The sequence below is a fragment of the Triticum aestivum genome, chromosome 4D (genome assembly GCF_018294505.1).
Source record: "Triticum aestivum cultivar Chinese Spring chromosome 4D, IWGSC CS RefSeq v2.1, whole genome shotgun sequence".
In the NCBI taxonomy this organism is placed as follows: domain Eukaryota; kingdom Viridiplantae; phylum Streptophyta; class Magnoliopsida; order Poales; family Poaceae; genus Triticum; species Triticum aestivum.
Genome location: NC_057805.1, coordinates 20,204,889 through 20,218,056, shown reverse-complemented (window position 1 = coordinate 20,218,056; position 13,168 = coordinate 20,204,889). Strand labels below are relative to the sequence as shown.

The 13,168-nt window shown below is 42.9% G+C and overlaps 1 pseudogene; it reads left to right on the top strand.

Annotated features, from left to right (window-relative positions):
• LOC123096585 (wall-associated receptor kinase 3-like) overlaps window positions 1-5,970 on the top strand; it is a 59,308-nt pseudogene extending 53,338 nt beyond the window's left edge.
• Window positions 5,971-13,168: the final 7,198 nt, after the last annotated feature.

Below are 13,168 nucleotides of genomic sequence, written 5' to 3'. Positions count from 1 at the left end.
CATCACTATGTTGATCATATCTACTATATGATTCACGCTCGATCATTCGATCTCAGTGTTCCGAGGCCATATCTGCATATGCTAGGCTCGTCAAGTTTAACTCGAGTATTCTGCGTGTGCAAAACTGGCTTGCACACGTTGTATGTGAACGTAGAGCTTATCACACCCGATCATCACTTGGTGTCTCAGCACGAAGAACTGTAGCAACGGTGCATACTTAAGGAGAACACTTATACCTTGAAATTTTAGTAAGGGATCATCTTATAATGCTACCGCCGTACTAAGCAAAATAAGATGCACAAAAGATAAACATCACATGCAATCAATACAAGTGATATGATATGGCCATCATCATCTTGTGCCTTTGATCTCCATCTCCAAAGCACCGTCATGATCACCATCGTCACCGGCTTGACACCTTGATATCCATCGAAGCATCATTGTCGTCTCGCTAACTATTGCTTCTACGACTATCGCTACCGCTTAATGATAAAGTAAAGCAATTACATGGCGATTGCATTTCATACAATAAAGCGACAACCATAAGGCTCCTGCCAGTTGCCGATAACTTTTACAAAACATGATCATCTCATACAACAATTTATATGTCATCACGTCCTGACCATATCACATCAGAACATGCCCTGCAAAAGCAAGTTAGACTTCCTCTACTTTGTTGTTGCAAGTTTTACGTGGCTGCTATGGGCTTAGCAAGAACCGTTCTTACCTACGCATCAAAACCACAATGATTTTTCATCAAGTGTGTTGTTTTAACCTTCAACAAGGACCGGGCGTAGCCACACTTGATTCAACTAAATTTGGAGAAACAGACACCCACTAGCCACCTGTGTGCGAAGCACGGCGATAGAACCAGTCTCATGAACACGGTCATGTAATGTCGGTTTGGGGGGAGATCCATAGATCTGGATAGAGTCTTTCTCGCTCAGTAAAGAAGAGTACGCGCGCTACGGCTTACGCAGTGGATCTTCGAGATTTAATTTCATTTCTTCGATTTGTTCTCCTCTTCTAAGGTTATAGCTTTCATGCTAGCTTCATCGATGTTACCCACCAAATAAAAAGCCTTGAGAATGCTACTCTATTCCTGGAATTAGCCATCCCCTTCTTTGACTATTCGACCTGCTCCTCGAAGCAAGGAAGGGAATGAAGATGGCATTGAATGTCCTTTCCGCAAGAAGGATAGGAGTTGGCTTACCGCATCTACCTTCTCATCGCGGGATAAGGGCTGGGGCGTTAACTTAAGTACTAAAGCTGCTAGAGCGGCTGCCTTTGTTGATTCCCCACGAAGGAATCGGAATATCGCTACTTCCCCTTACTGCCCTAAGCGGGGGAGATGGATTAAAAACCTTGTGTGAAGGAAAGGCTGTCAAAGTCGTGGGCGCCTGGGTCAAAATTCCGCTTACCAAACAAGATGTCGAGAGGCGACGATCCCATGGGAATCCTATAAAAGAATCACTTATCCCATCCCAGCGAATGATCCTATACAGTTCGTATATCTATTTCGTCATTCGATCATGAAAACAGTGATTCTTGAACAGAATGTGATTAGTAGAGAAGCGCAATCTCTCAGAGACACTTTGAGTACGGGGGAGTCCACAGGAGGGATGAGATTCGCCTGCTACTCCACCTCTTCTTCTTCCCCAATAGACGAAGAAGAAAATAGGGCCAAGGCGCTGGTGTTAAAGGGAGAACTGCGAGGAGCCATGCCCTTCCCCCTTTGGAAGGCTGTGGGCGAGGAGGGATTCGAACCCCCGACACCGTGGTTCGTAGCCACGTGCTCTAATCCTCTGAGCTGGGAAGAACCAAAGGTTCATTCGCGGCACTCGTAGACATAGTTGTATTTCAGACCGCTTCATCCAACAATACCGTCGGATCAAAGTATGACATGCTGGTAAGCAGTATGACTATTATCGCCCACAACTCATTGTGTTCTAATCGTGCATAAAACATCTACGCATAGACCTAGCTCGGATGCCAGATCTATCTAGGAGATGCATAGCAACGAGAGGGGAGAGTGTGTTCATGTACCCTCGTAGACCGAAAGCGGAAGCGTTTAGTAACGCGGTTGATGTAGTCGAACGTCTTCGCGATCCAACTGATCCCAGCACCGACCGTATGGCACCTCCGTGTTCAGCACACGTTCAGCTTGATGACGTCCCTCATACTCTTGATCCAGTTGAAGTCGAGGGAGAGTTCCGTCAGCACGACGGCGTGGTGACGATGATGATGCAGTTACCGGCATAGGGCTTTGCCTAAGCGCTATGACGATATGACCGAGGTGTGTAACTGTGGAGGGGGGCACCGCACACGGCTATGAGAAGGCTTGTTGTGCCTTTGGGGTGCCCCTTGCCTCCGTATATACAGGAGGGAGAGGGAGAGGCAGCCGGCCTAAGGGGGCGTGCCAAGGTGTGGAGTCCTACTAGGACTCCTTAGTCCTAGTATGATTCCACCTCTCACACGGAGTAGGAAAGGGGGAAGGGAAAGAGAGAAGGAAAGGGGGCCCGGCCCCCTTCTCCTTGTCCAATTCGGCCTCCTACCCAAGGGGGCGCACCAGCCCCTTGTGGGCTGCTGTGCTTCCCTCTTATGGCCCATATGGCCGATAACTTCTCCCAGGGGTTTCCGGTAACATCCCGGTACTCCGGAAAAATGTCCGAATCACTCGGAACCATTCCGATGTCCAAATGCAACCTTCCAATATATGAATCTTTACCTCTCGACCATATTGAGACTCCTCGTCATATCCGTGATCTCATCCGGGACTCCGAACAACCTTCGGTCATCAAATCACATAACTCATAATACAAATCGTCATCGAATGTTAAGCGTGCGGACCCTACGAGTTCGAGAACTATGTAGAAATGACCGAGACACATCTCCGGTCAATAACCAATAGCGGAACCTGGATGCTCATATTGGCTCCTACATATTCTATGAAGATCTTTATCGGTCAAACTGCATAACAACATACGTTGTTCCCTTTGTCATCGGTATGTTACTTGCCCGAGATTCGGCCGTCGGTATCATCATACCTAGTTCAATCTCGTTACCGGGAAGTATATTTACTCGTTCCGTAATGCATCATCCCGCAACTAACTCATTAGTCACAATGCTTGCAAGGCTTATAGTGATGTGCATTACCGAGAGGGCCCAGAGATACCTCTCTGATACACGGAGTGACAAATCCTAATCTTGATCTATGCCAACCCAACAAACACCTTCGGAGACACCTATAGAGCATCTTTATAATCATCCAGTTACATTGTGACGTTTGATAGCACACAAGGTGTTCCGCCGGTATTCGGGAGTTGCATAGTCTCATAGTCAGAGGAACATGTATAAGTCATGAAGAAAGCAATAGCAATAAACTTAAACGATCGTAGTGCTAAGCTAACGGATGGGTCTTGTCCATCACATCATTCTCTAATGATATGATCCCGTTGATCTAATGACAACACATGTCTATGGCTAGGAAACTTAACCATCTTTGATTAACGAGCTAGTCAAGTAGAGGCATACTAGGGACACTCTGTTTGTCTATGTATTCGCACATGTACTAAGTTTTCGGTTAATACAATTCTAGCATGAATAATAAACATTTATCATGATATAAGGAAATAAAATAATAACTTTACTATTGCCTCTAGGGCATATTTCCTTCACAAGACACCCCCAAGACCATCCAAAGAGATTAACTTTGAGCCACAGGGACACCCCCGACCAACGAACCATAGCACACGCCCTGCCTTGAACGTCGTCGGAGCTGCGACAACCCGCACACGGACGGGGAAAGGGGGAGGTGGGGGAGCGGACGCATCCGGACCGGCACACCCCTCCCTATATTCATACAAGAGAGAGAGAGACAAACTGAACGTGAGAAATTCACCTACTCCTAAGTGGCAGATTGCAAGTACCCAAGAGCAAAAAATACCTCTGGTAGCAAGGAGCTCCTCGTTGCTAGGTTGTCAGTGCAGCCACAGGTCGTGGCCCCATTGCAGCTGTCATGCTTAACTACGGAGCAGCCATGGTCGCTCCTGAATCTCAACTGGGCCAGACCTCCGCCGTCATCGTAGGCATGTGCCTCAGTAGTCGTTGCCGCCCTATGGTTAGGGGAGAGAAGGGGGGGTACTTAAGTGACATGGTGGTCAAAGCCGGGCTATGTGTCAATTTCTGGTCAAACTGTGTCCACGTCGGTCAAAAACCATCTGAAGTAGTATAGTGGACTAAACTTATCCAGTTTTAGAAGTTCAACGAGTAAGGTTTGCAGCTTTAGGAATTGACGGACCATTTCTATATTTTCAGAAGAGCTGTGTGATGAAAAATATGCTTTTCAATTGAAAAATTATGAAAACATCACGCAAACCTAAACGGGGTTCAGTTTATGCATTGAGATCATACGAATTTAATCTGACCTTTTTTTTAGCAGGTAGTAATACATTAGCCACCAATATATAACTAATGAGAGTTTTCTACATATATTGATGAATGCTCACTACCAAACTACTGCAATGGGACCTGTCAAAATTCTTTCGGAAGCTACACATGCTCAAGTTGCCCACATAGAAAAGAGTTTGATCTGATAAAAAGGAAATGTGTTACATCAGCGAAGCAACACAATATTATTTTGGGTAAGTCATAGCTACCAATATCTCCTCATTGAAATTATAATTAACCAAATGCAGAGTGACTCAGAGAGCGATGACTAAATGTAGGTATTGCAACTGGAACTGGATGTGGCCTTGGATCCATAATTATTGCAGTATGTGTAGTTGTATTCGCCAACAAGTGGAAGAAAGGCATCCAGAATAGAATCCGACAAGCACACTTCAAGAAAAATCAAGGCCTACTCTTGCAGCAGTTGATCTCAGATGAAAGCGCCACAAACAAAGCAAAGATATTCTCCTTGGAGGAACTAGAGAAGTCAACCAACAACTTTGATGCCACTCGTATTCTTGGTCGTGGAGGACACGGTATACAATTTACAAAGGCATTCTATCTGACCAACGGGTGGTGGCTATTAAAAAATCCAAAATTGTGGAGCAGACTGAGATAGACCAGTTTATCAATGAGGTTGCTATCTTATCTCAAATCATTCATCACAATGTGGTAAAGCTATTTGGTTGTTGCCTCGAATCTGAGGTGCCTTTCCTGGTGTACGAGTTTATATCTAACGGTACATTGCATGACCTTCTTCACATTGATGTTACTGCCAAATGCTTGCTGTCATGGGATCATCGCATTAGGATTGCAGTAGAAGCAGCAGGGGCACTTGCTTATCTGCACTCGGCTGCTGCAATACCAATTTTCCATAGAGACGTAAAATCGTCTAACATACTAATGGATAGAAGCTTCGCTACAAAGGTTTCTGACTTTGGTGCTTCAAGGTCTCTTTCCCTCGATGAGACTCATGTGGTGACTATTGTCCAAGGAACATTTGGTTACCTAGATCCAGAGTATTACCATACCGGGCAGCTAACTGAAAAGAGTGATGTGTATAGTTTTGGAGTAATACTTGTGGAACTTTTCACAAGAAGAAAGCCAATTTTTATCAATGATCTAGGTGCAAAACAAAACTTGTCCCATTATTTCGTGGAAGGATTGCAAGAGGGAGATATCATGGAAATAATGGATCATCAGGTTGTCAACGAGGCAAACCAGGAAGAGATTGATGATATTTGCTCACTTGCGGAAGCATGCTTGAGACTCAAAGGAAGAGACAGACCTACTATGAAAGAAGTAGATATGAGGTTGCAATTCATGAGAACTAAGAGGCTAAGAAAATGCAAAATTCTCCCAGCTAATGATGAAGAGATTGAGCCTTTTTTATGCCCAAAGGTTGGTAATTCTGATGCACCAGCGAATGTTGCCAATGCTGGTAATTCAAAATCAAAAGGCACCTCTAGTTGCTACAGTCTAGAGCAAGAACTTTCATCGTTGGTCACTTGGCCACGCTAAGTACACATGTGCAATACTACAATCGCGTCCTTCCTAGTATTCATTTGAATTCCCATTTGTTTTCTGTAGATTTATATTATGTTACATAGTTCACTTTAGACGAGATTATGTCACGTAGTTTCGCTTCTGTATAATTGCAAAAATTATTTGTAGCTCATGTCAATTGTGTACAATTATATTACCACTCTTACATTACAATTATTTGCAACGAATATGCTTGCAATGAATAACTTAAGGTACATCCTGGTACTTGAGTTGCTATGGTGGAGAAAAACATATTTTCAGTGTTTTCAATCAATTTCATCTTTTCAGTGTTGAGGCTCCAATAAGATCTGACTGATGGCCAATTTAGAAGTAGTTCGTGTTATTTCATATATTAACACTGTAAATGACTTCGAATTCAGAGCATGGGGTGTACTCGGACGTCTCTTATCATGCACATGTGTCGCCTTAGACACAGTTCTTGGTCCTCGTTGTCGAATTGCAAGATCTGGGTTCCACTCCTAGAGCGAGGGGGCAATGTGTGGTTTCTTGTCGTGTATGGTGTCTTCTGTAATCTTGTTTGGGTTTGAGTTCGTAGCATTTGATGCTCTCTGAAATGTTGATTTTCTTTTTGGCCTGCTTGTATGAGAGCTCCAACACCACTTTTTTATCGGTTCAGTCGTTTCAAGGCATAAAAAAGGATTGCTTCTAAATGTTTAAGCCACAGAAATTCAGTGCAGCAGCTGAACAAATGCCATATATACCGGGATGCTGACAACCTTTGCAAATGAAGATATGGTGACATTCTCGATGGAAAATTCTGCATGATTTCAATGGTTATCGTCAATTTGCCGTGTTGCTGCTGATCGACACTCTCCAATTTACCAGCCAGTGCCAGCGAATTATTGTTGACGCCTGTGGAAAAGTCTGCATCTAGTTTGGGATCTGGTCATTTATTTCCATGTCGTCAAGAAGAGCCCAAAGTTTCTGGGAGATGACAGTGAAGGGACATAAATATCGATTGTTGGAATATTATCATAGCGGCTGCAGCATGTACAGATGAATCAAGCATACCAGGGTAAGAAAGTTTATATGGAACATGCAACTGCATGCTAACCTGGCAACCAAACCAAGAGTAGCATGACAATAACCAGTTGATAATAACTCTCAGCACTGGTATATGTCCAATAGTAATGTGCATGTGGAAGCAAGTGGCAAAGATACGTATGAACCTGTCGTGTGCTGCCAATATGATCCACTAGAGTCAAATGATGAACGATGTAAATATCTAGTGGTCTTCGCGCCAATGTTTGACAAAGTTGCCGCTGCATTTTCTAGACCAGGTGGAGACAGTGGACAAGAGGGGGCAGGAAATCTGGTTGATTTTAGAGGCTGGGGAGGCGGAGGTCACAGGACGCCTCCATGGCCATTGGAGGCCGGCTGGCCAGCAACGAGACGGAGGAAGAAGAGAAGTGATGTGATGTGATGCCTTTTGGTGACCAAGACCAGATTACCCGGTCTATGTGGGGACCACTAGAATATGTGTTCGTGGCTGGTTCACGCATTCTAACGAATTTCGACATGGGGTCACCTCTAGCCTGTTCGTCGCCTTGCAGGTACCCGGCGCTATCATCACCGGCACCGACCTCTCACAGCCGCCATGGACGAGGTCTTGGGCGTGGCCGATGGAAGCATGAACATCACCTCAGTCGCCATCACCTGCTTGCACTGCGGCCACGTCGCCTTGGCCACCATGGTGGCGGTGGTCCAGATGCCCAGTACCCGGAGCAAGTGTACGTACATCTTGAATCTGGCTAGGGCGACGACGGGGACTACCCCTGGCCGGCGCCCTGCAGAAGCAGCACGTCCCGGTGGTCCGGGTGCAGCACCTTGGGATGGAGCAGCTCGGGCTAGTCCTTGTTGGGCTTTAGATAGGACTAGCAAATATGCCCGTGCGTTGTAACGGGAGAAAAAAATACTCTTGCAACTTTCTACTAAAAGAGAAAATCCTCAAGACGAGAGAATCAAGCTCTCCTTTCTTAGTGGGAGACTCAATTATGAAAGCTAATATCTATTTGGAGGTGAATAAATATAAGGAGCCACAGCGAACAAAATGAGAGCGCGAGAATATAACTTAGTTCATACATAGGATATGTTATATAATCACTAAAATTAAAACATAATTGTTTCTAAAAATTATTGCACAAATTACAAAAACGGTACTTTCTATTACACCGCATAGAACTATCTGTGGCCGTGTATGCATATCACTGTGTGCCTCACATAATTTGCAATTAGGATTTATTAAATTAAGCACAAAAGCAGTTCACATAAAGCAGAAGGCTTACATTCTAACACTTGTTATTACCTCACCATGAATAAAGTCGTTAATTTTAGTGAATCGTTCATTGGAACTCAGGAAACGGTAAGTGCAAGGTGTGCCTTTGTCTACTCTATTGTACTTTTGCATCCTCCCACTCTTCCCCATATATACATGAGGACTCTTCATCTAATTCACAGTTCCCTTCATTTTCTCAAGTTCCTACAGTATTAATAACACTTCTTACTCAATGAATATTACAGCTAATTGAGGCCTTGAATTTACTTGAAATAAAACTTCAGGCCTTGAATTTATTTTTTATTCTAATATTCCAAAAAGCATCAAACTGAGTATTGTGAAAATAAATTGAGATTAGACAACATACCATTCCAGCTTCCAAACAATTGGAACACATTCAGTTGTAGAAAGTGAAAAGTGCCTCGTGCTCAACACCAATTTGATAGCGAAGTACACAAGCCAGTTCGGAACTTCAGATAAACAAATGAAGTGCAAAAACCAGGGATTTTAGCGTTATCTTTTTTTTAATCCAAAATAGTTGAGAAGACCTGATTCAAATTTAAACCCCTGCATTTTCCAATCACCCGAACAATCTATTAGGACTACATAAAAAGGTTACCTTTGAAGCGTGGATGATGAATATGACGAAGCTTGCCCAAAATGCAACAGCAACTACTAATTTTCCTCTTTCCAACTTTTTGTTACCTCTCTCCTCTATTTTCTTCCCTGGTTGGTTATTGCGACGCGGTAGCACAATGGCAACATGCAGCACCGTATATTCTGACACCCCTTGATTTAATCTCTCCTTATCTCTTTTCTGTGCCCTGCAATGGTGAAGCATGCAGCAAGTAGGTACTTCTCACCTCTTAAGCTTCTCGCTTCTCCTCTAAGGTGTTCACCGCATAGTCGCAACGGCAAGTAGCTAGTAAATGCATCAGGCTGTAATTAATTGATAGTTGTGTCTGCGTCAGGGTTGAAGGGCACGCACACTCATAGGGGAGGGTAGTGTTAAGCGCACAAGAAGCTGCACAGAGGCGGCGGCCGAGACGCGTTCGCGGAGACGCCGGCAAGGAGGAGGATCTGCGGCCTAGGGGTACTGCGCCGGTACGCCGTAGGGAGGGCTTCACATCGTCGCGCGCCCAGTCGTGCGTGTCAGCGTCGTCATGGGAATGAGCGCGGGCGGACCGGCGCCGTGTCGTGCTCCATCCACCCAAGCCCAAGAGCTGGGCAGCGGCCGCGTGGAGGTGCGATTCATGGCGATGGCCGTACCTGTGCCTGTGCTCTCGTACGTTCAGGAGAAGGGGATATGCCCGTGCCTGCGCTCTCGTACGTTATTTTCTCATAAAGTGTGTCTCCCAGTGCGAGGCCCAATACATCATGTAGGCCCATATTATTTTGGTACGTGGGCTGTGGAGCAAAGAAGATATCCAAAATTTAATTTATTTAGATCTGAACCATCAATCTTTATGCATAACATAAAATCAACGGATATAAAGAAACGACATATAGAGAACTATGAAAGTCTATGTCTTTTAATACTTTATATATATATATAATATAATATATAATAAGGTATAGAGGTATAGATAGGAGGATCCGATGTTGTCCATGCTCTGGTATAGGAGGCCGACGTTCCCCGACCTGCATCGTGCCGTCAAAATGAGCTTCACCACGACATCGATTGGCAGGCCAGCGGGCTGAAGCTGAAGTCCACCAACTCTTTGCCGTCCTCAGGGAATAATACAACCGAAATGATTGAAAACAAGGATTGCTAAATGATAAAAAGATTACCAAAATATACTATATCACTAAGCTCCATAGGAATGGAGACCTCTCATTCAATTGAGGCCACCAATTTAGAATTTGGTCATCAATTTTGACCGGATCAACAATCTCTCACTCAATTCTTTTAATTTACTATGCTCTCTAATTTTGGAGCTCTCTCGTTGCATTGAGAAATTCTATTAGATTTGGCTCATGATTTTGACTGGGTCAATAATTTTTCAAATCAATCCGAAGCAGCCGTCCTATAAAAACATATCAACCCCGCGCACCCTCTCATCACCTAGCAAAAGAAGACTCAACATGTAATATTTTAAAACCATTATAGTACATGCAGTCACCACCGCATAAAATTTTCCTTCATAAATATGAGTTGATTAGCAAACAACACAAAATTACACCGCGAAAAGCCTACTATAAAACACCGCGTTATATGAATAATAAAGAGATGACACTCCATTATCTTCCCCACTAACCAAACCAAATACTCGCCTTGTTCCAAAATATAAGGTGTATTAGTTTATTGAAAAGTCAAATTTCTTTAACTTTCACCAAGTTCAGAGCCAAAAATATCGACATCCACAATATTAGATAAAAAATATGAAAATTCATTTCATAATGAATCCAAACACCAGATTTGATATTATGGATATTAATATATTTCTACATAAATGTGGTCAAACTTAAAGAGGTTTGACTTTTCAAAAAACTAGTACAACTTATAATTTGAAATAGATGGAGTAAATAAATTATGAAATACAATAATATCAACGGCGCAATAAAGCGCGCCCAACCCTTCTAGTATTATACGATTTTGGAAATTGCTTCAGAAACAATTTCAATTTCAATTTCAATGTTTCAATCATATTTCATAAACAATAACCAATGTCTCTTATTTTGTTTCTATACCCCTATATAGTGTGCGAATAACTTTAAAAGATGGTCGTTGGATGAAGCCAATCCGACGGTGCAGAGATGGCAAATCCGAGGATATCATCAACATTCCACTAGATTCTGCCACATGTACAATCCAGAACACTCCATGGTTGAACTTAAGCATAATGCACAAACCTCAAAATAGAAGCACTTCTCCTTTGTTCTAGAATCTTCCATATCATAATTGCCTAATTTCTTTTCTAGATGAATTGCCATTATTTGTTTTTACTTTATGCTTTACAACACACAATTCCATGAATCTTAAAATAGATATTTGTTTTTATAAAAAGTGATTGATTTTGAATGAGATGAACTATAAGAATTAAACGAACATTTACAATGCATATATGACTCAAAGCTTATATGCTATAGTGTGGTACTTATTCATAGTTTGGTTGCCAAATCTCATGTGTGCAATGCGCGTGTATCTTACTAGTATTCATAGAAGATCAATAATTTTTGTGCCCTATGTTATAACATGTTTTTGCTTGGTATGTGCCATATCATATACTCCCTCCGTTCCAAAATATAGTGCTTCCTCTATTCCCGTGCTTCAACTTTGACAATAAATTTAACTAACGAGACCGATTACGGCGGGAGCAAAACTTATACGAGTGAATTCGTATTCAAAAGAAGTTTTCAATTATATAATTTTTTCTCCCGCCGCAGTCGGTCTCGTTGGTTAAATTTATGATCAAAGTTGGACCTTGAAAAGCACGGACGCATTATATTTTGGAATTGAGGGAGTATCATAGAGCGTGTACGACCTTGGCGTAGAAAGCGCCGCCCACACCTCTTTTACATGTTTACTTCACATAAGAGGGATGGCGCTTGGTGCCTGTTAGGTGAAACCAAAAAATAGCACAAAATGGGATGTACATGTCCAAACGATATGTGCATGAGCACGTGACCAAAATGGTGTGATCTAGCTGCAAAATCCCAGTATAAATGGAAAACCTAGCTAGCTAAAGATTGACAGGTCTGTAACATGCCGTCGGATCATTTATTTTCTTCTTAGTCAAGTATGGGACGCTGGAGTGAAACAAAGATCCTAAATGTGTAGTGGCAAGGGCTAATATATTCAAGGGTACGGGCATAGTGTCAGTTTCACGTGCAATAGGACCGGGTTCAAGGGCATGAAACCGGCAGAGATAATGGAGAGGATAACGGCAAATTTTAAATAGGCTCCATTGACTTGCCGTATGTCAGTGTAGTTACACGCAAAAGGAAGGATGCATTCTTCTGTGTATTTTGCGCATGAATGTAATTTTATATGGACTTTTAGTGGACGGCTTGAATTTTTGCTACGTTCCCCAACAGTGGCATCATGAGCTAGGTCTATGCGTAGTTTCTATGCACGAGTAGAACACAAAGTAGTTGTGGGCGTCGATGTTGCCAATTCTTCTTGCCGCTACTAGTCTTATCTTATTTCGGCGGCATTGTGGGATGAAGCGGCCCGGACCGACCTTACACGTACGCTTACGTGAGACAGGTTCCACCGACTGACATGCACTAGTTGCATAAGGTGGCTAGCGGGTGTCTGTTTCTCCCACTTTAGTCGGAACGGATTCGATGAAAAGGGTCCTTATGAAGGGTAAATATAAATTGGCATATCACGTTGTGGTTTTACGTAGGTAAGAAACGTTCTTGCTAGAAACCTATACAAGCCACGAAAAAAAACTTGCAACAACAATTAGAGGACATCTAACTTGTTTTTGCAGCATGTGCTATGTGATGTGATATGGCCAGAAGATGTGATGAATGATATATGTGATGTATGAGATTGATCATATTCTTGTAATAGGAATCACGACTTGCATGTCGATGAGAATGACAACCGGCAGGAGCCATAGGAGTTGTCTTTATTATTTTGTATGAGCTGCGTGTCATTGAATAACGCCATGTAAATTACTTTACTTTGTTGCTAAACGAGTTAGCCATAGAAATGGAAGTAATCGTTGGCGTGACAACTTCATGAAGACACAATGATGGAGATCATGATGATGGAGATCATGGTGTCATGCCGGTGAAAAAGATGATCATGGTGCCCCGAAGATGGAGATCAAAGGAGCAAAAATGATATTGGCCATATCATGTCACTATTTGATTGCATGTGATGTTTATCATGTTATGCATCTTATTTGCTTAGAACGATGGTAG